Below are 24,624 nucleotides of genomic sequence, written 5' to 3'. Positions count from 1 at the left end.
TTGTGTGTTTGTTTGTTCGTATTTAATGCGCAGCCATACCGTTCATCCGATTAGGATGAAACTTTGTAAACTTATTGCTTGCATTTGCGGGAAGAGTATAGGCTATACTAATATATAAAAATGAATGTCTGTCTGTCTGTATGTCTGTCTGTCTGTGTGTCTGTCCCGTATGCGTTCCTATACCATTCATCCGAATGCAATGAAATTTTGGTAAGTGGTTGTATGCACACCCATGAAGGTTTTTGAATTAGAAAAATCCTCATCTTCTTCTTCTTCTTCATTATATTTTCTTTTATTCGTATGGTTCCTATACCATTCATCCGATTGCAATGAAATTTTGGTAAGTGGTTGTATGCACACCCATGAAGGTTTCTGAATTAGAAAAATCATCATTTTCTTCTTATTCTTCATTCTATCTTCTTTTATTCGTATGGTTCCTATACCATTCATCCGATAGCAATGAAAATTGAATCAAGTGTTGTGTTCACGCCCGCAAAGGTTTCTGAATTGATACAACCATTTTCTTCTTCTTTTTCTTCTATTCTATCTTCTTCTATTCGTATGCGTTCTTATACCATTCATGCAATTGCGATGAAATTTTGACCAGTTATTGTGCGCAAGCCCGCGAAGGTTTCTGAATTAGTACAACCATCTTCTTTTTCTTCTATTCGTATGCGTTCCTATACCATTCATTCGATTGCAATGAAACTTTGGTGAGTTGTCGTGCGCACGCCTGCGAAGGTTTCTGAATTAGTACAACCATCATCTTCTTCTTCTATTCGAATGCGTACCTACACCATTCATCCGATTGCAATGAAACTTTGGTGAGTTGTCGTGCGCATGCACACGAAGATTTCTGAATTAGAAAATCATCTTCTTCTTCTATTCGTATGCGTTCCTATACCATTCATCCAATTGCAATGAAATTTTGATAAAGTGTTGTGCCCTTGCCCGCAAAGGTTTCTGAATTAGTACAATCATCTTTTTCTTCTTCTATTTGTATGCGTTCTTATGCCATTCATCCGATTGCGATGAAATTTTGACCAGTTGTTGTGCGCACGCCCGCAATGGTTTCTGAATTAGTACAACCATCTTTTTCTTCTTCTATTTGTATGCGTTCTTATGCCATTCATCCGATTGTGATGACATTTTGACCAGTTGTTGTGCGCACGCCCGCAAAGGTTTCTGAATTAGTACAACCATCTTCTTCTTCTTCATCATTCTATCTTCTTTTATTTGTATGGTCCCTATACCATTCATCCGATTGCGATGAAACTTTCGTTAATGGTTGTGCCAACACTTGCGAAGGTTTCTGGATTAGAAAAATCATCACCTTCTTCTTCTTCATCATTCTATTTTCTTTTATTCGTATGCGTTTCTATTCCATTCATCTGTTTGCAATAAAACTTTCGTCAATAATTGTGCCAAAACCCGCAAAGGTTTCTGAATTAGAATAACCATCTCCTTCTTCTTCTATTTTATCTTCTTCTATTCGCAATGAAACTTTTGTGAGTTGTCGTGCGCATGCCCACGAAGATTTCTGAATTAGAAAATCATCTTCTTCTATTCGTATGCGTTCCTATAATATTCGTCCGATTGCGATGAAACTTTTGTCAGTTGTTGTGCGCACACCTGCGAAGGTTTCTAAATTAGTATTATATGAAATAAATCGTTTATTGTTTGTTTGTTCAATGCAATTTTGATTTTTTTTACTACTAATAACGTTTGCATATTTTGGATTCGATTTTAATTTAGTGGTCTTTTGTTTGACATTTACTCCTATTAGAATTATTTTCATATTGCCATATTGTATTACACCGATATTTTAATATTAAAAAAACAATTACCTCTTATTATTTTTTAAATTTCTAAGATAAATATACCCACGAAGCGACCCTGTGCGAAGCCGGGTACTTCAGCTAGTATAATATATTTTATAATAATAAATGTATCCAAGCTGCCTACGAAATTCCCCCATACTTAAAAAAATATATAAAATAAATCCATGTTGTCTATCTAAGCTTCAGATGAATAATTAGACGTAAGTATGTGATTACATTGTTATTATTGGCATTTTTAAGTTATTATATCAACATTAAATCAGTTTTTTTATGAATATAAAAAAATATATCTCATCCTCCGATAATTGATTATAATAATAAATACAAAAGATGAAAAAATACTTATAATACATATCTATCTAATCTTAGAATAGCTCGTGATGCGAAAAAATCCATTCCGTAAAAGCACAACTTGGTAAAAAAAGCTAACTGAAAAAAGTGGAGGAATCAATCGGAGGTTTATATGAATGACATCATAGCTGCTATTCGGCGAACTATAATGCCAATACTAAGATGATTTTTGGCCTACACAGGCGTTAAAGATTATTATTTTAAATAATGTTCTAAGAAATTGCCATGACCAAAGGTTATTTCAAAAAACTACATTCCAGAAATATACAAACCGAATAAAAAGTATAGCTTTCACGAAAAACAGATTATTAGGGTTTTCGTATATTTTATATTTAAAAAAAATATATAATATTATACCTTTACGTGAGAAAATAGCAATTTTATAGAGATAACACTACTATATAATTTAATAATTTACGGCTTCAGTATGTGTTTCCAAGAATGCTTGAAGCTATAAATTGAGTAAGTACCTACGTGAAACTTTGAAGTGTATTTTTTATAAAATTGCAAAAAATAATGTAAGGCGTTCAAATAGGCATTGACTGAATAAACGTTTACCCGTTTGACCGCTAAACTTTTTGTAAGATAGTAATTAAATAAATAATATTTAAAGTGGGTACAAATAGTGAACATAAAAACCTTAAGATTAAAGTTTACAAAAAACCAGACGGGTTTGCGTAAGTCGCTATACCGTTTTTAAATAGACAATAATATTATGAAAAATAACTAATTTTGAAGTTTCTCATATTTTTACTGCACCTAAGAATTCATTAAATAAACGGTTCAATTTATTAAACAGGTATATTGTCAGTCCAGTAACCGATATTGTGACCGACAAATACCTACGTATCAGGTGCACACAAAAAATCTATGCCAAACTGTAAAACGCAATTTCCTTTTTTTTATTATCTAACTGTGATTTAATAAAAAAAAACTATTGTATGATAGATACTATAATAATAATGTGTTTGGATTGAGAATATTGATATTCGATACAGTTATCCCCGTTATTTTTACGGTATGACTAATAAATTGTGGTTAAATTGTTTTTATCTAGTAAGCTGTACAACCCATTATTAAAATATTTTTCAGGTTACTACTGTATTGTAGTTATTGCACTGGTAAAACATTACGAAATATAAAATGCAATTAGATAGAGTAAAACTCTTCTGAACTACCGCTCGTTTGATTTACCTTAAACGAAGATGAAAAGATATCTAAAGCCCAACAACAACATCAATAGGTAGGTACGTGGGGGCTTATACAATAAAGACATTTTAAATAATATTCTTCTTGATGTGTATATTTTGAAAATGTCACTATAATAAATAGGTGTAGAATCTGTATGTAAGAGTGCATTAATTTTAAATTCACCGGTTTTCACAAAAATGAGGCTAAGTTGGATTGAGCGTTATACGACCCAATTAATTTAAATCTGTCGCCATTCAAGTACCGTTATTTAATAAATGTAGAAAGTACGGATTTCCCCATGTTACCAATCTACATATCATATTATGTATATATCAAACTCGTATACTCGCATGTATTATTAACCATAATGATGTTACTTGCATTTAAGAATTCCTGCAGATCAACAATACAAAATAATATTCACACCAAAGATGGTGACGAAAATGTACAGACGGAGTGTAAACATGTATAATACATTGAAACAAAAATACCCTGGCCTACTCATAACTCTAAAAAGAGAGGAAGAAAGTCATCGTTGATAAGAGCGTACATAAGTGAAACGGCAAATAATTTTCAACACTATGTGGAACGAAATTTTGGCCGCCGTCATTCGGAGAGGTCAGTCGACCTGGGGCCTTATGTTAGAACTTGCGAGTCGTGTGAAACATCGTAGTCATTCGCGAAAGTGACGTAGGTTATCGAAATAAGGCATGTCGAAACTTATCACTACCTGAATTAGTCATAATCTGTGTCGACAATATTGCCCATACCAAAGGGCACTCGTGACCATAGTCCCCCATACGAGTTGAGTATGTGAGCATGCGCACTGATGTCTCGCGCCGATAACGCAGTTTAGTTTTCAACTGTCAAATAAAAGTGAAAGGTTAGGCTGCGAAAAGATAGTATTTTATTATTGGGCTCGCGAGAATAATTACCTACATATTATTATTTTATATTTCGCCAAAGCATTGCTATAGATTTGTATCGTTCACCCAATTATTGTAAAATATGTCAATCCCATAAATAGTTACTTTTGCGGCACTTTTAGGATCACGTAATCATCCGCGAAACAGATCAAATAATTATGTTAACTTATGTCAAAATGCTTTTTCACTCAGTGATGCACTATTTATACGTAATTTTCGATTAAACAAAGAGCTTGTGAGATATATTTTACAAATTCTCACGCCATATAGGTTTATTAGGTATCTTAAGTTTAATGTTACTACCTACCTACAAGCGTGAAGAGTTTACAATGCGAAAAAATGAATATGGTTGTATAGATTAAAATTAATCAAAGACATAGAAGATGTATGTTATATTTTGACACATTATTACGTTTATAATATTATATCCATGGAGAATTAAAAAGTCGTAGGTAGGTAGGTATAATGTTGAGACGGACATAACCTCACCTACCTTATTTCAATTAAGATCACTTAATTGAAACCTCTCCATTATTTTGCTACTTTTGCACGACGAAGGACGTGAATTCATGTACCTATTACCCGATTTCCATGTTTATTTTGATATTTCGTTTCGTATGTGACAGTGACCTTGAAAATCAAAACGTCAAAATGAATGAGTTCGCTGACGGAAAGAACACGGCATTACCAATTTATAAACAATAAAGATGCCGAATTATTATATTACCTATTCACAATGTTACTTAATACTCTGTTATCTTGAGTTCAATTAATTATGTTAATGTTTTATAATGGTTTGTAATGAATAAATACCTACATAAAAATAAATGTTATTGAAGACACTGTGTTTATTTTGTTAAATCTTGTTTTACAGTGTAATAATATTATATGGTTTCGCATTTATGTAAGGTTATATTCTACGTACATATATCTATATCATATTATACTAAATCAATCGAAAATTGTAGGAATTATACACAAACATAACCAACAAAAATAATGATTTCGTTTGACATTTCATTTTTGACGTTTCATCTTGTACCATAGACACCGATTTTCTCGGTTTTGGCGATGTTGCCAACTAGTCACTCGCGAATTAAAATAGTCCGTAGCGAGTGGCTTCAAAAATAGGTGTTATCGTATACGGTATGAAACGGGCGATACTAACTTGTCATACCACACGGTTTTCGACCATACGACTCGCAAGTTCTAACATACCCGCCCTGTTCGCACGTAATTTTTTTTTGTGATGGAGTCGGATGAATATATTCTTAAATCATGTAAAGATGACTAAAAAACGTTCCTCATGTACTTGAAAATTAAAACATGTCAATTAATATACTATTATTGTTACGAATATAATAATAAACATAACATAAAAAGGACGCATGTTGAACTTTTATGACAAATTATATTTCGTTCGGCTTGCGTCATTTGCACCCGCGACCCGCAATCCGCGCATCGCCTAGTCAAGATCTTTTTAGACCATGCCTCAGCTGAGGCTTAAATAAATACAGATACTTATAGCACTTATGATAGACTAGAACTGCTTATGTGATTTCGATAGAAACATTTCATCTTTTATATCCAACATATTTGATCTACCTACACTATGAAATATTAAAAAATCCGAATAATATTATATGAGTTTATAATAATGTACTTACTATTCTTTAAATGTTGCAATTGAAATGTCGTAAAAACCATACTAAGTATCACTATTGCATAGAAGATAATGGCATCAGGCAAAAGACGTCCAACTCACAGCTTTTTCAGGTATTTGCCGTATCAACATTAGAACATTTTTTAAACTTGCCTTCTTTAGGCGGATCAAGTCGCATGGACGATAGAAAGGTAGCCGCCATAAATAATAATCACGACGAATTTTGACGACACCGGGTTTTCAAAACTGGAAAGAATCATACCACACGAAATAGAGGTGTGTAGCGAAATCCTGGAGGTTGCATAGATTCACACGAGATTGTAAAACCAATGATGATTGTTGCTTCACCATTAAAAACAGTGAAAACGTAAAGGTATAGAAAATCTGGATTATTTATTATGAATTAACGAATGATTTTTAAAGTTTTAGATACAAATGCTAATGACATACATAACCTCATAAAAATAACCATATAAAAAAGAACACCGAACAATAATGATAAAATATTACAATTAGGTAAATATACATAAAAAACAAAGTATGTACTTAAGAGATAAAAAGTAAAAACATAAAATAAAATAAACATATAAAATGACGAAAGTGAGAGTGAAGAAAGAAGTGCTTGAGTGCCTAAACATATTATGGCGATGAAGAAATAGATAATTTTTATCGATTGAATTACAATAAAAAAAACCCCGCATGAGACATGTTATATCTATTTGACATTGGGTGACGAAATCGCGAGTCGTTGGATTCAGAGAACAGGGGGTTGCCAAATCCACTGGAAAGATCGTTATGTTGGATAACACCTATCCCAAGAAATCTTGCAGTGGTCAAGGCAACAGAGTTCGCCGTCCGAAAACATTTACGCCCGGTTACATCTTTCAAGAGTCGATATTATATTATTTACATTTTATTGTGTAGCAGCAAGCGTATACGTAAGTTTGAGCACAGTAGATGTCAACATTTTCGTAAAACTTGACGAAATCGTGAAATGTTTATAAACGATAAAAATACGAAATAATTTAAGAGAGTAGTTACATGTGCGTCATTAAAGAAATTAGTTCACTGTGTTTACTTGCTTAAAATCCATTTTAAAAATAGTAATATGACAGGTAGCGAGGAAGATAAGACCAAGAACTACGTTTTGTAGTCATCTCTAACGATTTAGATTCATGTTTTAATGATGAGGAACACCCCACCACCTAAGAGGCAATCCTTCATTAGACTGGAAGTTACAAGGAGAATTAGGAATACAACTAAACTGACGTGGTTGGAATATTTAGACTGTAAAAGATACATAGCGTCCTTGAGGCTAAGGCAAATAAAGTAGACGTTTCGTGAGAGCGGCCACATTAATTTGTGGTGTTGATGATATAATAGTAAAATATTAATTTTATTACCTTCCACAAATTAGATTAAGAAGTCGATAACTATTTCGGTTGTCGTATCTACCAATATGGAAAAAAAATTAAAAAAAAACCACATTGATATTATAGCACGAAGCATCAATATTAGAAAAATCCTGCCAGTCATTAATAGGTTATACACAAATAAAGTTTTTGATAACAGGAGAAATAACAATCACAAAGATTAACTTAACTTATATTATAAATATTGATAGTAAGTTACTACATCGACACGAACTATCCTGCAGCAGTCAGGAACAACATTATTAGAAATTGTACATATAGAAATCTAAAAAAACCTCAACTTTTAAAAAATCTACTTCTACATAAACGTTTTCGGGTGCACACGTTGAGACTGAAAACGATAATTAAATATATAGTAGATATATACTACAGCAATTATACATGATGGAGCCATGTAATGCAGGCGAGTGACGAAAAATTAACACTATAAAATTCACAGGAAATTCACTCACATACACAAATATAATATTATATAATATTATTTGAAATCAAAATGTATTTACTACTTCGACTAAAATGTAAGCCCATAGTGTTTGAACCTTTAACTCTCCATGTAAATCGAGAAAAGAAACTGCAATGACACATTTTTATAAAATAGTCAATTGTCGTGCTCAGTCCTGATTGGAGCATGTAGGTCCACAGAGTCGAGATTATATTATCAGACTTTTTTATGAGTTATAGGTATTTTCCTTTCGCCCAAACGTCCTTACACTGGTTCAAGTACACAGTGAATAAATAACATTCATTTATCCATTACGTCTTCATATTTATATAGAGATCGTCGCTCTATCAAATAGGCTAACGTGAGTGCTACATTAACCACCAGCAGCCCTATGTTCTAACTAGTGATATCAAGTCACCCGACGAGATGACGTAATTGTGACGTCAGCCAATACACGCTCGAGGCAAGCCGCCCAACACACACTGCTCACCATAGATATTATTACGCTGAAACACCTATTTGTGTATGGGAACAATGAATAACGCCAGCATTTGACTAGCGTTATTTTCTCGAATGCTATTATCACTCCGGTAGTACGTCACAATGATGTCATATGACGTCATGTCGACCGGGCGACTACAACTCGTAAGTTCTAACATAAGGCCCCAGATACTAGAATTATTTCAACAGTTTGGGGTTACCAAATAAAAAAGCGCAGAAAACTTAGGAAAATGTATATTATGTACATGTCGCGACATTGTAAATGTTGTACTTATCATAAATTTAGCAAAGGCCACAGATATAAGCACACCTAAATATCGTCATCGATCGATATATTATTCATGCCATGTTATCAATCGCTGCTTTCGCAACTGCAGTCAGTCGGGCGTCGGATGTGGCGATGTATATTATAAACACGCTAGTGTAGGCTCGACGGCGCAGAGTTGCCAACCGGTGCCGGTGGAGTGACCTCGCATTCCAGCCAAGGACGTTCCCCATCCGCCGTCTCTCCATAATAAATAATTAACGCACACACTCTCACACGTATGGCCATTATTAATGTTTCAGCCGTAATATTAAATTTGTCATTTCTATTTTCCCATTGAATACCTAGTTCTGATCATTGATTCACAGAATCGACGACGCTAGACTAACCATACAACGTTAAAATTTATTATACCGGTCGTGCATTTTTATTACACTATCTATAGTAATCGTTTTCTATGTTTTTATGAATTCCTAAAATTTACAATCTGTGAATACAAAGCTTATAGGTATTGATAGTTTTTAAATAATATTACCGCTGATTTACACATAAGTATTTAGATTTCTCTTATCTGTATACTTAGTGTTACATGTAGGTATAATGCACCACGGATATACGTTATAAAATATTATTTCATAACTAACATCAGTTGTTTGTAACTGACCTGTAATCGGTAATGCCAATTGGGAGGACAATTACTTTCGTATTCAACTAAATCGCTTCGGATATACTTTATTCATAATGCGTAGGGTGAGTTTCAGTGGACATTGTTTTATAAATTCTTAAAATAGTTCACTCGGTATACTTCCAAGTACTTTTATATAATTTTTGTATTTACTTACTCTAATAATTACGCTGATTAAATACAATTTTCTTTATTTTATGCCTAATGTTATGTTGTGAACGTCTTGAATTTATAATTTATATAATTTCTATATGTAAAATAAATAAATTTAAATTACACTTGTTAGAAATTTGTCACTATATTTCTTATGGTCGAAGCTAAAATTTTTAATTACATAGACATTAATTTATAATATATAAGAATATATTTATTGCATAACAGATACTTTACGTAAATAAAAAGTAGGTGGGTATGTAAATAATTTATCTAAAAAATATATAAGTACCTATTTACTTTTTTTTTACACTATGTTATATTTTAAGTAGGTCAAATATAAAAATCAACGTGTTCATAAATATGAAAATAATGATGCTCATAACTTAGACGAAAGCAACACTAAAATTATCAAAACGCATTATTACACATTGTTCGTTTTAAAATAAAACTCGAAGAAATGATTTCTGGTAAGATATGGCTAGAAAGTTGTCATTGTTTATTCATTGAAATTAGACGTGGCAGTTACTCTGTACTTCTGAGACCCAGTACCTATTTGTGGTCGGCAGTGTAAACTTCCTTTCTAACTTCTCACGTCGATAGAAAATGAATAAAAAATATTGATTACAAAAATCGTGGAAAGCGATAATTTCGTGTGAAACTTTGAGATATTAACTAAGACGAAGTTATTGGGCATTAAGGTTTATAAATTAAAATAAAACGTGTCAGATAGTACTCCCTCTTCTCTTTTCAAACCTCAGTTTTAATTTAAAGAAAATGTTTTTCGAGTAGGTACCTTTATTGGAAAATTCAAGATTTTTAGTTCTCGAAAATAAGATATGCTAAAGCTTTTGTCTTTGATTCTTGGCAGAAAGTATTAAATTCGCGAATAATCGAGATAATAATTCGATAAATCAATAAAGCAGTCTTCAATTCTCGAGAATCAAATACCTCTAATTGAGAGTATGATATCGTGTCAATATGCAAATGCGATGTAGGTAGTCTCCTAACTTTTAAATGCATATCATTTTTGTTATAATGTAGAACTTGTGGATCCTAAGTCAAAAAGATAAATTATTCAAGATTAATTCGATTCGAGATAATTTACCAGATTATAATATTATACCATCATTACTTGCTTTAAATGCTGATTAATCCGGTAAAATTGCTAACATATTATGCGCATGTTCAAACGATGTTATGTTTTAAAGCACTTCGTTTAGACATATCTTCACATAGGAAGTTTTCGATTGTAATCAGATTACAAAAATTAAATACGGAACTAATTTGGGTATGTATATTATATTTGAAACAAAAGTAACTTCCTACTAACAATTTTATATGAGAACTAAGCGATACAATTTGAATAACATTACTCAATAATTTTCGATAAAGATCATAGCATAATATTCTAAATTATACACAAATTGTAATAACCAGGAAAACTAAAGAAAAATATTTCGAAATCAGAGGAATTGAGTTTTTTTATTTCTTATCTCAATATGGTAGTAATAATGCTAATTCTAAAAATACAATAGGTATTATTACGATATATCTGCATATCAAAAATACTCAATAATAAGTAAATTATATGTTATCTATTAATACGTATAACAGTGTACACGTATAAAAATGCTGCAATAATGAAAAAACATAGTTAGGAATCTGAAATAATCAGATAGTAGTAGTCTACCATCGGTTAATTAAAAAAAGGGAGAGATAAAATTCTATGGGTTTTCCACTGGGACTGGCTCTCCATGCCGCTGAATACCGAGAGGGGTGGAATCATGTCGTCACGTCACGTCGTGGAGAAGGTAGTCAGAAATCATTTGGGTCACGATCTTCAGTCATGAAATCCGACGAAGATGAAGAATAGCTGTATTAACACATAACCGATAATACAATCACAATTGAGTAAAATTTCTTACTCGTGTTTGAAAGAAATTGAAGGACATACGTAATTTTTTACATAAATTTATATTATAATGCATTGTAAACAAACACTAGGATACAATAAATCAATCAAAGTTCGATCAATAGTCTTCCAAATAACAAATACAAAAAAATGTACTTCGACGTGAAACAATATGACGAAAAAAGATATCGCATTGTTTCATATGTAAATTTTAACACAAACATGGTATCTACAATAGTGAATTATGAAATACACAAATTTTATAAATTAATATAAGTATATGAAGTAGGTATCTGGAGTGTCTAAAAACACTAGGCAGAAAAGCATACATTGCCCACCGAGATTATCACGTGAAGTATCTAATGCAATAGCACATTTTATAAGATGCTAACTATCATGGTTAAGAATATACATATTATTATAATCTATGCACGAAGTTTCTTGGTAAAGAGTGTGATAAAAAGAAAATGACAACGAAGGTCCTACATATGTAGGGTTACCATATTATGATATCCGAAAAGAGGATGTGTAGTTTTTTTCAATCGATTATATTACCTGTTATGGTTTACGGAGAGAGTACAAATATGTAGATTTAATCCTGTAGGTATATTGAGTACTTATATATTTTTTTTAATTTTTGCCCAAATATAGACTTATGCAAATGTTGTGGAAGTTTTCCGCTGATAAATCATCGTAATCAGGCGCGCAGACGGAAAAATTATATGGGGGGAGTCTATTTCGAGAAAATATCTAAAATTAATATTATTGTTTTTTTTATTGATTATTTGATTTATTTTTATTGATTATCTAGCAGGAGTCTTTAATATTTACCCAGTCTACTAGGTCCTTATAGGGTCTCGCCGCTTCAACCGCAGAGCCACGCACTTTACCGGGTACATTTCCCATAGCCAGACACTCCGTACTTTGAATATAGCGATCAAGACCTGGTCTGCAGCAATAACTAGGGGTGCTCACCTACGAGGTATTGCGACCTGTCGCTTCTATAAGTGGTTATCGAATGCACGTGCCCCAACAGTTATAATTATTAGGATCGTTGGTGTCCATTTGTGTCTTCCGCGCTGTCTTGCCTTTTAGAAATGCCGCGTTATAATATTGAAGGAAACATTAGACGTTTTCCAATGACACAGGCTTTGCATGTCATAGATTGCGAGGAGGGGCCAACCTGTTAAGAAAGGTTTTCGATAGCCAAATCACTCGGGTGTATGAAAATGAAGAAGATGTAATATTCCAATCATCTGAATAATTTGTATATTTTTCATTCCTCGGTACATATCCGAACCCCCCCCCCCTCTTGTGCACTAACGTAATCGGAATATACTTTATGTGGAGTCAATGAAAGATCTAATACTGAAATACCTGCTACAAGTGTAAAAATATGTATGACATACCTACATGGAACTTTTGACAAAAATAATAAGATCCAAAAGGTGAGCTTATGTTTAATTTTCGCATTTCAATATTGATTTGAGGAAAAATTGTCCATATTTTAAATTTTTGTATATTGCAACCCTATTCACAAGAGACCCTACAAAGAAATATAAAAGAATAGACAAGCAATGGTGTGGTTACAAGCAACGCATTCAAAATAAGTATTCAGCACATAGGCGCCGCTTACAAAGTGATTGCAATGCGGGACGATCGCCGGACCTTGGCCGAGTGGCCTGCCTCACCCCACGATATCTTTTCACTGACGATATTATCAATTCAACGAATCAATGTAATGATAATTATTATTGCACTCGTATGAGGCTATAAGAATTTTGGACGTGCGCCCAACGGATCCCAAATAAGCGGACAATAGGATTTACGTGAAAATAAACGGAAGGCCGATAGACCTAGCTCCGCTGTACGAGGAATGTGTGTCAATTTGCTTTTGAAATATACATATATATGTACTTATCTGTATATAGTATTTAACTTAATATACTTGGTAGTGACACCATAAACATGCTCGTTGCTTAATGATTATGTCACATTAGCATATAACCCTAGCATATCTAACAAACCTAGACGCCACACAATTGGGAAATGTTAGAATAAGTTTACACAATTACATTAAGTCTCTGCCTATCCAGACAATTTAAGAATGGATTTCCTCTTTACAATTACATATTTATCAACTAAAATATTGATACATACATACTAACACAGATAGCTAATATTAATGTAACTTTGAAATCAGTAAACATCTAAAATCTGAAGTGCTATCTCGGAACACAAAAATCCAGATATTATACGAAACAGTGCAGAGGTCAGACATCACACTTGGCAATGGCTTGGAATTGGGTCATTAATAACAAATCTAAAAACGGTCTTCTGGAATTCTGGATTCTATGGAGTAAAGAATGGAAATGTCGCATACTTCCCAACCACGAAAATAAGAGAAAATAAAATAATTTTCGGGAACTCAACATAATCCAAACCAACAAAATGTCTCGACTGTAATGGGAGGGTCATATTCAGCGAATGGAACGGGCCGATAAGTCCAGAAAGTTTTTGATGCGAAGCAATCTGTTCGGAGGAGTGTTGCAAGACCCAGATTACGGTAGCTAGATGGCGTGGTCCACGATGCACGAGCGATTGTAATTCCGGATTAGAGGGTTGCGGAGGATATATCGGACTAGGGAAGACGACTTGAGAGCGCCAGGGCCCACCCCGGGCTGTTGAACCACGAATGCTGGTGATGATGAATATGAGAGTAAAATCGACATGTTGTTTTAACGAAATCCATGTTTTTTAAATGCTTTATTTAGAATGATTCTGGAAACTCAGTACATACTATATAAAATATATTAACAGAGCCAACTGACATTTAATACCAGTAATTAAAATTATTATTAGTGAGGAATTTTATGATTAAATATCAAATTCCTCATAATTGCAAACGCCTTGGGTATCCAGCGATTGAGTTTATGATTCACCTTTGACAATAATATTATTAATGTGCACTTCTTGCTCATCCGTGAACTTAGATATTATAAAATAGGTAAACAGAAATAAATTACTAGTGACCGATAACTTGTTTGATCAAACATTATTTAAATAATACCGAGAAAAGCTTCATAGTGTTGATTGGATTTGAAATATTTCAGAGGCGCCCGACTCGTTGGCGTCGGACGGAGATGGACGTCTTTCGGGGGGTCAGGGGCCGTGAATCAAAGATCAGTGGACGCGGAAAAGTTTTTATCGAGATAGCATTTTGCACTGTCATACCCTAAAATATGCGTTGAATTGAATTATACAAAAAATAACAGTGCTAAAAATTAAATGTACCTACTTGTAAAATAAAAACCAATCAAGTGCTGATCAATTTGACTATGCACACAAATATGAAGAAGGGAAAACATGGACGAATTATGAAATATATAATTTCAAATAAAGATACGATAAATTATACGTATTTTATATACCTAGTTAACAAATGCAATATATTGTGTCAAATAATAGCGAAGAGCAGAGAAAGGTGACGAAAAAAATGGATGTATTTATACATGGAGTTGGGTATTTCCCGAGAAAATCTCCAATCTCGAGATTCGGGATTTCCAGAAAAGAATTCTTGATATATCGGGAAAATTTAAAAAAAAACTCCTAAAATCAGCGTAAAAACAGACAAATTCAAAAAAAATGTTTTTATTTACGTAAGAAGACAAACAAATAGAAGAAGGAAAACAAAAAGTATTCACAACATTACTTATTAAAATAGAATTTCAAAAAACATAGACTGTCAATCATCTGACAATCGCGTACCTACACTTTTGAGACACAAAATTCCTTGAAAAATTACGCTCATTTTGAGTCAACGTTGGCATAACTGTGTTTAATGGCCCGTTCAGCTACGTTTAATTTATATTTTTTATATTTTTTTAAAATTAATATTTGATAATAAAGAAATCCGGAATCTCTAGAAAAGATTCTCGAGATCCGGGATTTCCCGAAATGTTAAAAATTTTAATTCTCGAGCTTCAGGATGGAAAATCTCGAAAAAATCCCGAAACCAAACTCTATTTATACAACAGTGATAGGAAACAACTGACGCATATATATTTGTTCCTTCAAAAAATGATTGAATTGTTTCCGTGAAATAAAATTGCATTTAAAATAATTTAAATATTTCTTATTCATTATGATTTTATTTCTATGTAAATGTTACGACAGCTGTCCTAGAAAATCGCGCTCAAAATTCCTAATCAATGTCATTAAGATGTAGCTGGAGAAACAAAAAGGCCAGCGGTCATAAGTTATTATTGGTGGTCAAAAAATGTCACGCGCTCATGTGAGGTCATCTCGTAAAAGGCTAAATGAGGAATTTACTGTAAATAAGAGATTTTTTTTTGCGAAACATTTCAGGTTATCGAAAAACCAGATTGTACGCTTGCAAGATGTTTTGTAAGCAGCATCAAAATGAGTCCTAATCAAATTACACAATCGTGACAGACTTCAATATAATGAAGAATATACACAATAATAATATCCACACTGCTCTGCTTCATTATCTAATCGAAAATGTTATAATTCAACTAATTACCGGTAATATTCGAATGAAGCGTGATGTAATATTAATAAAAACGTGCATTTATTTTTTTCTAACAAATCGAAAAATTTTGATACTTACACAAAAAGTATCGTGTAAATACGAACATTCTTCTTAAAATATACATTAGTAGTTTTTGTTCGGCAATCTTGAAAATGCAAAAAATGCTAGAAGCATAATATAATTAGGTACGTACCTATCTACTAAGTAAAAAGCCTACCCAGTAATGCATTTGTTTACTACCTAAGTGCACAAAATGATCATAATATAACTACAGACAAGCTTAATTGTTACGGAGCTTTTTAAAAATTACGTGTTTCTAAACATTCTTCTTCAAAGATACAATACTGATTTTTGTCAAGTAATCATGAAAATGTAACAAAACAATAGAATTATGTACAATATAGGTAGGTATAGTTTAAAAAAAAGATTACGTATCTACATGAATGTTTATAAACAGATAATATAATTCATTGAATTAAAAGGATACATCGATTTTAATTAAAATAATATTTTTTTATAGTTATTGTCTTGACAGAACTGTATCGTAGATTATAATGAAAAGTTAGCCGCCATAAAAAAGAAAAATCTATTACATAATGTCAAGCTCATTTTTTAAGACATATTTTGAATAAGAATTAGGTAATTAATTTGAATCGGTTATCAGTATTAAAAAACGCTTAGAATATTATAGAAACATGCTTGATTATTTTAATAAGGTACCTGCTTACGATATTTAAAATAAATCATAAATAATTTCAGCTATACGATTGATCTATTTTTATTTATTTGATAAATTAATAATGCATATAAAAATACACAGAAAGTACCTACATAATCCACATAATTTGCTTCATGGTCAAGTCCAGTTTCGTCCGTTCGGATGGAGTTTGTTACCAGAGACAAAAATACAATTTTCACAGGTATTTTATTTATACAAACAAATAAGTATTAATAAAACTATTAAAAAAGACGTAGAAACTAATAAAATACAATGCCTATTTTAAGAATAATTTATTAAAAACAATTCAATTCACCTAGACTAAATGTGTTGAAATGTCCATCTGATTGAACAAAAACAGCCCTGATCTAAATTTAATTAAATACCCATTTTACACCAAGAATTGACAAATAACATCACATATCATTTTATTGTATTGGCGTTTACGTGGCAGAACTCCGTTACTGATTTGAAAACAACGTTTTTGTAAATTATAAAAAAATGAGTTATTATTCATTTTGACAGTTGTTCCAGATTATAGACCCATTCTCGGAACTTGTTACTCTATGATACCAAGCTAAACTTAGATTGTCCAAAGGATGTGTATTATATCCCGAAATATATATAAATCAAAAATCGTGAAATTAGGAAAATTAGCAAAATTCCAAGACATAGAGTGATTAAATTAATAATCATCAAAGTAGATAAAAGTTACATACTTCGAAAGAAAATTAAAAGGTTAGATATCTTTCGGATCAAAGCTCGGTCGCAATGGCAATTTTCATTGAAGCTTGCTCAATTATGAGGCAATAAGAAATTGAAGCACGCTGACGAATGGTGTTTCACGAAACGCCCAATAATTAATTATGACACGAAAACATGCACCTTGGCGTTGGAGTTCGCTCATATGACATACTTCCGATTTGACACGTAATCCAAAAGACATGCAATTTTATAATTACGAGATTATTTTGAATATTACATTATTACTGCATAAATGAAATATTAGCATATCTACAGATCTATTCCAACTACGTAACTCCATAACAACCAATTACACCATGTAGCTATATTTCTGAGATCCGAGATAAACCGACTGTGTTACGGATGTATTTTACGTCTATCTGTGGTTATCTAAATTCTAAATGGTGATTCTTTCAGTCGGTAACTGTGTTAACAATAAGTGACGTCACAATAAATGACAACTCGATGGGTTGTATAATTAACACGCCTGGCGTAACATTTTATAAAGCGTTATTTTTGAAGTTTCATACCAAACGCATAGAATATATTATCATAATAAATATTATAAAGTATACGTATCGATACCCAAATACCGGTTTTAAAAATCTAAAATACCGGTATTTTCGGTATTGTGAAAGCATACACATTTATGTTTTTAGAAAATGAATTAAATGTTATTTTTTCATTACTTACTACTATATTGTATATGAAATGTAGTGTATAAATATTGTATCTTTCCAAAACGAAAATATATTGACTGAAACCAACAAACGTTAAATAATATTAAAAGAAAATCCTTCAAATATACTTTCGCGATGAATTAACATATTTTGAAAAAGAAAATATTCATAACAAACATTTCCAATAATTTTCCTGTACCCTGACTTAATGGGAACATTAGCAGTTCTAAAGTATTATGATCCATACATATTTATAAAGATCGACATATTAAATGTAGTTAGGTACTTGAGGTTGCTATACAATAGTTATATTTATTGATAAGTAGGTACCTACTTCTTTTTACCATAATAATATTAATAATAATAACAACATATTATGTTTTGACGAATACCGGTATTAATACCAGTATTCAATAAGAAATACCGAAATAACGGTATTGATATATTCATTCAGTATTGCAATTCCTAGATTTCACCATATCGATATCCACCTAGTGAAACCCGATTTAGTACCTACCTACTTACTTACCTAAATCTGTATGTTACTATTCCTATGAAACACAAAAATGAACCCAGAGCTTTCAAAATAATTACAGAGAGCCATAACATAAATGTTACATTAATAATACTGAAGAATATATTTTACGTGACCTTCAAGGTCTGACAACAGAAACCAAACTTCAATTTGAAAAGTCTTTTTATTAACAAGATGTTTCTTAGAAATTGATTTACCATGTATACGCTACTTTATAAAAAAAACTATAGGTATAAACTAATTTTAAAATACCATCACGATTGCAACGTAACAAAGGAATTAATAGGATCACTGTATTGTAAAAGGGATTCGGGGAATTACTGCAAGATTGAATACTAATAATTTATGTTCATACAAATGCATTGCCGAAAAGTGTAACCTAAAACGTTTCAAATGGAATTAAACTTAGAAGTACAAATATCCAAAGAAATGCCAGTTTTGGATGTCTTAACAGTCTCGACCAAAACCGAGAACCAAATAACAAATTAACACGTTGCCATTCAATGGTTATCCTGCTTCTGAAAGAAGTATAAGGTAACTATATTTTTCTTGAAGCATTTCACAATATTCCTTAAAATCCTGATGATACTCACATGATGAATCACAAAATGTCTTACAGCACAATAGACAAACTAGGAAACAGTGTACAATACATATAATATGTATTTTTATAACATATAATATGAGTCCCATCGAAAAATACCATGAATAAATAAATGATTTTTTTTACCATGTCCGATCTAATAAGATCATATGGGCCTAGAGAGGCATAGAGAGGTTTCTATGAACAGATTTTTGTTTTTACGAGAAATGGATGTTAGCCACTTGCTCAACCTACTAGATCCATGCTCCGACTCAAACACGAATTGAAAAACAACATTCGTACCTAGGACCCACAACGTAATAAGCCGGGGCTTAAGCCGTTCGGCCGTCGCGGGCGTAATTGAACGAATGAATACTCCGTGCCTATATCACTGACTTGGATCTATTAGATTAAAAAAAAATATATACATACATTAATACTACGAAATAAGCGCCGAATCTATTGAACATTTTCAAGTATTGTTTTATAATAAAAGGCAATTTTTATTGCAACTTCAATGCATAAATTTATTAACTGTATTAGCGAGTGGTATGAACTTTAAATTGAGTAAATGTATACGATTGCAAGCCCCCAAAATTAGATTGTATAACCAAAGTGAACATTTTCATTTTGCACTTTCCATTATGGCATTTTATTCACGCGAAAATTTAATTGAGTCAAGGTTAACCCGTCACCTGATTCTTCATAATATTTAATAAACGTAAGTGGCTACAAAAATACGAATGTTATTTTATTTTTTGTGTGTCATATGGAAAATATATACATGTATCTATTGTGATTGATACTAATTACATTTCAGATAGGTAGTCTTCATATGTATTTTGAATAACTTATTCATTAAGTTTTAATCAGAAAATTATGAAGAAAAACCGGCTTAATGATGGCCATAAAAAAGTGAAATATAAAAAATGATCCCCTCCATTTAAATAAATATAAACGCATCAATACTATTGCATTCATACTATAGTGTACAAAACTGATTATAAGACGCATACTGAAATGAAATTGATACGTCTTAATTAGGGATTCCAATCCCGGGATCCCACACTATTTTCGATACCTATGAATCCCGGGATTGAAAAACATAATCCCTAAGCTTTCGGGATTAATTTTTTTATCAATTTTTATTGAAAATAAAATAAAAACGAAAATATAACAGAAAAATACTTTTAATAACAAATAACTAAGGTGCATTGGGGTAATTCCGAATATGGGTATATTCCGAAAGTTCAAAAATTCTACCAATCGAAGCGATATTTTCCTATTGGCAACATTTAGTCTAGACACCATGTTCATTGTGCTCGCCTCGTCAGTCGTCGCTAGTCGCTAGTGTCAACAATGCGTGCATACCATCAAGTTTTTTCGGAGAAGTGTTTTTCGCGCCATTTTTGCTGATTCGTAATTACACCAACTTAAATATCTTGGAATTCTGGGAAGTTATTTGAATAAGTGATTGCTTTTACGATAGATTATCGTGTAAGTTACAAATTCATTTTATTTTTTCACAGAAATTAATAAAAATTAGAAATATTGGAAAAAAACAATGCTACGCACTTTTAACAAAGTAATTCCACAACGTTTTACGGCAATTTATTTGGCTGACTAATTAGATTTATGAAGCGGAAAGGCTATACACCATGATTTGCGTTACTATTTTAAATCTCGCTAACCCATTCATTAAGTCTTTACTATCAGAAATAGCAATATCATATAATATATTATGTAAACACTAAACACAATACTGATTTTACGAAATTTTATAAATGAAAATCGTTTAGATTTGTAAATAGTTTAACATAAATTAAAAATTCCATATAATATGTACGATGCAGGTAACACCCGTAAAGTGAATTTGAGAAATAGAATAAATAAATCAAGAAAGATTTAGTTAGACGTTTCAACCATTTACACCTACGCTGTTGTCTTCTTTTTATAGAAAGTATACCATTGCGCACTACCAGAAAATGCTATTCCGGAGATTACTTAGGGTATATTATTTAAAAACAATGTTTTAGTTACTTAAATCTTAAATTTTTTTCAACACAATATGTTATTTTTTATTTTAATTGAAATTGTATTTTATTTATTATCTGTGAAACAAATGCTAAATGAAACACTAAACCTATGTATTTCCAAGATTGAACGTACTCAATATTAACAATAAATGTCTTAAATAGTATAAATTATACTAGATTTATTTTTGACCGATTTTATCAATGTTATTTATATTATATAAAAATTTAATATTAACTATGGAAAAAATGCCAATCCCGGTTGCCCATTGTCAAATTGTAATCCCGAAATCCCGTGATCAAAATTTTGTCTCGGGATTGGATTCCCTAGTCTTAATGTATTAAATAAATTCTCGATATTCTCTCTTTTCAAAAGAGACCAGATTAACGGTATATGGGGAGAAAATGAAAATTCCTAATATCTATCAATTAAAAGAGGTACCATTTTTTTGCGTGAAAAGAGTATATTATGTCGACTAAACTCTAGACAATAACACGAGATATCAATAAATACGTTGTATACAATATACGGACGTCCGGGGACGACTGAAATTGATGACGTGGAAGTCTGCGACTGTTGAATTGGGGGGGGGGGGGGTATAATTAGTATATTTAGAGTAAAAAGCGTTTATTGTTTTTGTATCCAACTATGTAGGTAGATAGGTATTTATTCCGCACGAAAACGATTGATACAGAAAAATATAAGTACCAAACTACATACAATTTTAAACAACCAGTGCGGGAAAACGATAATTAATAAAAACGATTAATGCATCATTTTTTTGGTAAATTTTGGCGACCCGACCAAATGAACGATACATGCGGGAAAACGACAGACCGACGCATACGATAACACAGTATTTTTCAATATTATGACTGATTAACATTTTACTATGTCAATAATAATTTGACAATATACATTAAGGTAGCGATTTCCAAACTGGGAGGCGCGGAGTGTTGCAAAGGGAGGCGCGAAAAGTTTTAACACAAATGTAGTCATAGGTTTGCAGTTTGTAAATTCATAGTTTATAAAGAGCCTGGGGGCCCGGGCATAACACACATAACAAATTTACTCTAATAGTTTTTTTTTAAAAGTCGCTACTTTGTTTCAAAACTATTAAATATTTATTTATATGTTGCAATTCGATGTGATACCTATATTATGATGATTGCTATAGGTCCTTAATGATAACTCCCGTGTATAATTTAGGAAACACTACTTTAGAGCACCACACTGCCCTTAACCTCAGTGATAGGTAGGTGGGCCCGCCAAAGATCCTGGCCTGGGGGCCAGCTTCAGGATCATCCCATGATAGAATCCATTTGTCAATGAACGATGATGAATTTGGATTAACTACTATTGAAAAGGAAAAAATGATAGAATTATTATGCAATTCAATTCATTGAATCGAATGAAACTCATCCAATTCATTGAAACAAGACCCCTAGTTCAATTTTGATTGAATAGTAGTGAAGATTTTTTTTTATTAAGCTCTGAAGTCTTAATTGAGTCTTATTTAGCTTTACTTTTTAACATACACTATTAAGGCTCTCGCCAGTCTGTCTCGCTAGGTCTTGCAGACGGCTTGGCGGTGGTGGATTTTAATATAATTGTGAAGTATGCATAGATGGCGCCATAGTTTTCTCTTCGGGATGGGTTTTTTATTCACGTCAGACAGTTTGACATTTCGCTGATAGTAGTAGAATGAGGTTGCGGAATCCTTCATCCAGCAGTGGATTGATCCTAGTTGATGATGATGATGATAACGATATGAGTATGTAGAAAAATATAATATCACCAATTTTGATAAATACAGCAATTCAAATGACAGATAGGAGTAGAATATGGGTAGGGAGGCCTTTATCCAGCAGTGGATTGGATCAGGTCGATGGTGACGATAACGATATTAATATGTAGATAAATATAATATCACCGATTTTGATAAATACAGCAATTCGAATGACAGAAAGGAATAGAATCAGGCTAGGGAACTCTTCATCCAGCAGTGAATTGATCCTAGTTGATGATGATGATGATAACGATATGAATATGTATATAAATATAATTTCACCGATTTTGATAAATACAGCAACTCAAAAGACAGAAAGGAGTAGAATCAGGCTAGAGAGGCCTTTATCCAGCAGTGGATTGGTTCAGGTCGATGACGATAATGACAATATGAATATGTAGATAAATATAATATCACCGATTTTGATAAATACAGCAATTAAAATGCAGATAGGAATAGAATCAGGCTAGGGAGGCCTAAATCCAGCAGTGGATTGGTTCAGGTCGATGTCGATAAGGATGATATAAATAGGTATAGTGCCACAAATTCTTTTAACTGCTAGTAGTAGAATCAGGTTGCGGAACCCTTCATCCAGCAGTGGATTGATCCTAGTTGATGATGATAACGATACGAATATGTAGATAAATATAATATCTCCGATTTTGATAAATACAGCAATTCAAATGACAGAAAGGAGTAGAATCAGGGTAGGGAGGCCTTTATCCAGCAGTGAATTGGTTCAGGTCGATGATTATGATGACGATATGAATATGAGGATAAATATAATATCACCGATTTTGATAAATACAGGAATTCAAATGACAGAAAGGAATAGAATCAGGCTAGGGAGGCCTTTATCTAGCAGTGGATTGATTCTGGTTGATAATGATTTAAATAATATGTATATCACCAATTATTGTTGAATACCTTTTAAATATTTTTGGGTTATATGAGCTAATTGAATGTATATAAGTTTCATTGGTTTAAAAAATTATCATTTAACAGCCATAAAAAAATGTTACGTTATCAAATTTTGAAATAATATTCTATGGTATCCAGTGTTGCCATGTCTACTGAAATTTCAGTAGATCAACTGATATTTTTTTTCGAAATTCAAGAAATCTACTGATATTTGTGTTTTCTCCATAATTGTAAATTAACTGATGATTCTTTTAATAATAAACTTGTAATGATTTACGCATGACCTTTTTTGATGTTATACACTTCTAAATTGACATAAAAAGCATTGTAACTCTACCCAAGAGCGCCATTATACCCATTAATATCATCATCGCTTACAATAAATTAATATAATTAGTTATTGTTATTCTTATTAGTTTTAAATCATATCTAATAAACCACATTTTTCAAAATCTACTGATATTTTATGAAATCTACTGATTTTTTTGTCAAAATCTACTGAAATTTTAAATTTTGACTTGGCAACACTCATAAGTGTCAATCATAAGTGGCGTGTCGCTGGAAAATGTATCGGGAAATGAATAAAAATCACCGACTTCGGGTGGAATTTCGTCAAACGGCTGTCAACTATGGTTTACCGATATTTCACGATCTGAGAGCCGATTTTTCATTTAAACCTATTGGAAATGACGAATAAGG

General features: G+C 32.1%; 1 protein-coding gene across 1 annotated transcript in view; it reads right to left on the bottom strand.

Moving 5' to 3' along the window:
- nudC (nuclear distribution C, dynein complex regulator) overlaps positions 1 to 24,624 on the bottom strand; it is a 173,621-nt gene that overhangs the window by 53,007 nt on the left and 95,990 nt on the right. The window lies entirely within an intron of this gene.

Source organism: Rhyacophila brunnea, unplaced genomic scaffold (genome assembly GCF_057557595.1).
Source record: "Rhyacophila brunnea isolate RB1 unplaced genomic scaffold, BYU_Rbru_1.0 scaffold_3, whole genome shotgun sequence".
NCBI classification, from domain to species: Eukaryota; Metazoa; Arthropoda; class Insecta; order Trichoptera; family Rhyacophilidae; genus Rhyacophila; species Rhyacophila brunnea.
The sequence above is the reverse complement of the archived record's forward strand: the minus strand, read 5'-3'. Positions and strand labels throughout refer to the sequence as shown.